Raw genomic sequence first — 2,779 nt, forward strand, 5'->3', positions numbered from 1 at the left:
CAGCCTCCCAGAGTGCTAGGATTAGAGATGTGAGGCACTGTGCCTGGCCTAAATAGATGGAGTCTTAAAGGGATGTCATTTGAAACAATCTGGACTAGATTATATATTTTGGCCTCTTTGGTAACAACATTGGTGTTCCTTTTTGGCCCCAAAGAGATGACCTTTTCCTACCTTGGAGACAGCCTGAAATACTCTGCCAAAAATATGTTTTGGAGAAAAGAGCAATGAAATCCTTAAGATAGAAGTTTTATTCTAAATGTTTGAAACTTAGATTGTAAAAATGTTAGAAATAACTTATAATGATATTTAAGTAAGTAGACGTTTGCCAATAATACTATGAGAACAATATGAACTATTTCCTAAGATAAGAGGGAAATGACCCAGAAATACTGGAAAACTTTTTTTGTTGTTTTTTTGTTTTCTCTATTCCCTGTTCATATGCAAATATATTTTTCCATAATTTTGATCATAGCACATGTTTTGTTTTCTGCCTTTTTCCACTTATTTTATATCAGAAATGTCTTTTATAAGTCAATGTTAAAGTCTTTTTTGGTTAGAAGAATCCACATTACCTCTTTTATACCTTTTATTAGGAACAATTTTAGACATGTACAGAAGTGGACAGAATAGTTTATGTATCACACGTGTGATCAGCCATCATCAGCTCCTGCCAGTATTATTTTATTTGTATCTGTCACTATCCCCCTCAATACATCTGAAGCAAATCCCAACATTATTGATTTCATCTCTAAATATTTTAGTATGTATTTAACAAATAAGGACTCTTTTTAAAAAAGTAACCATAGTATCGTATCACACCTAAAAAATAATTATCAATATGATCCATTATTAATTAATTAATTAATTAATTTTGAGACAGAATCTCAGTATGTTGCCCTCAGTAGAGTAGCTTGGCATCACAGCTCACAGCAACTACTAACTCTTGGGCTTAAGCAATTCTCTTGCCTCAGCCTCCCAAGTAGCTGGGACTACAGTTGCCTGCCACATGCCTGGCTAAATACAATCCTTTAATATCACCAAATATCCAGTGTTCAAATTGTCAGTTATCTCAAAATGTCATTAGCTTTTTACTTATTTATTTTTTATTTTTTTTTTATAGAAACAGTCTCACTTTGTTGCCCTTGGTAGAGTGCAATGGTATCACACTGCTCACAGCAACCTCCAACTCCTGGGCTTAAGCGATTCTCTTGCCTCAGCCTCCCGAGTAGCTGGGACTACAGTTGCCTGCCACAATGCCCAGCTATTTTTTGTTTGCAGTTCGGCTGGGGCTAGGTTTGAACCTGCTACCCTCAGCATGTAGGGCCAGCGCCCTACTCACTGAGCCACAAGTGCTGCCCACTTTTCATTTTTTAAAAAATTCTTCAACTCATAATCCAGGTAAGATGCAAGACACTGCAATTGGTTGATAAGACTTTAGAAAAGTCTTTTATGTGGGCAGCACCTGTGGTGCAGTGCGTAGGGCACCTGCCCCATCTACTGAGGGTGGCAGGTTTGAACCCGGCCTCAGCCAAACTGCAACAAAAAAATAGCCGGGCATTCGCTGGGGGGCACCTGTAGTCCCAGCTACTCAAAAGGCTGAGGCAAGAGAATCACTTAAGCCCAGGAGTTGGAGGTTGCTGTGAGCTGTGACACTATGGTACTCTACCAAGGGCGATAAAGTGAGACTCTGTCTCTAAAAAAAAAAAAAAAGCCTTTTATGTATGTCTTAATCTTTTTTTCCCTTAAAATTTATTTGTTGAAGAAATCGTGTTCCTCATCTGGAATTTTCTAGCCTACAGTTAGCTGAATGCATCTCTGTGGTGCCATTTAATGTAATCCTCTGTCCTCTATGGTTCCCTGTGAATTGATGGTTGGACCTAGAACAGGGTTCCTTTAAATGTTATGTAGATGTTTAGGGTTCTAACTGTCATGACAGAAATGGGGCATGTGAATCATTTTTCAGTATTTTATTTTATTTATTTGTTTTTGAGACAGAGTCTTACTTTGTCACCCTTGGTAGAATGCTATGGAGTCATAGCTCGCGGCAGCCTCAAGCTCTTGGGCTCAAGCGATTCTCTTGCCTCAGTCTCCTGAGTAACTGGGATAACAGGCGCCCGCCCTCAATGCCCGACTATTTTTAGAGATGAGGTCTCGCTCTTGCTCAGGCTGATCTTGAACCCATGAGAGTAGTCCACCTCTACCTCAGTCTCCCAAGTGTTAGGATTACAGGTGTGAGCCACTGTGCCCAGCCCCACTTTTCAGTATTTTAAAGTACTGTATTTGTAGTTAATAAGGTTGTATAAGATAACAACATTGTCTACTTTCTTGGATTTATCCTTTTGGCTCAGCCTCTGGAGTAGCTGGGACAACAGGTGTGAGCCACCACACATGGCTAATTTCTCTCTCTCTCTCTATATATATATTTTGGTGCTGGTCTCAAACTCCTGGCCTTAAGTGATTCTCCCACCTCAAATTGCTAATGTGCTGGGATTACAGGTGTGAGCTACCATGCCCGGCCCTAAAACTCTTCTTTAGAGTGAGTTCTAAAAAGCTTTCACCCTTGGCTCGGCGCCTGTAGCACGGTGGTTATGACGCCAGCCACATACACCGAAGTAGGCAGATTCAAACCCGGCCCAGGCCAGCTAAACAACAATGACAACTGCAACAATAACATAGTTGGGTGTTGTGGTGGGTGCCTGTAGTCTCACCTACTTGGGAGTCTGAGGCAAGAGAATCACTTAGGCCCAAGAGTTTGAGTTTGCTGCGAGCTGTGATGTCA

The 2,779-nt window shown here is 40.7% G+C and overlaps 1 protein-coding gene across 3 annotated transcripts in view; it reads left to right on the forward strand.

Moving 5' to 3' along the window:
• RCC1L (RCC1 like) overlaps window positions 1–2,779 on the forward strand; it is a 57,631-nt gene that overhangs the window by 26,613 nt on the left and 28,239 nt on the right. The gene's annotated exons all lie outside the window — the stretch shown is intronic.

This window comes from Otolemur garnettii, unplaced genomic scaffold, assembly GCF_000181295.1.
Source record: "Otolemur garnettii isolate 467f Iridium unplaced genomic scaffold, OtoGar3 scaffold00077, whole genome shotgun sequence".
Lineage (NCBI taxonomy): Eukaryota > Metazoa > Chordata > Mammalia > Primates > Galagidae > Otolemur > Otolemur garnettii.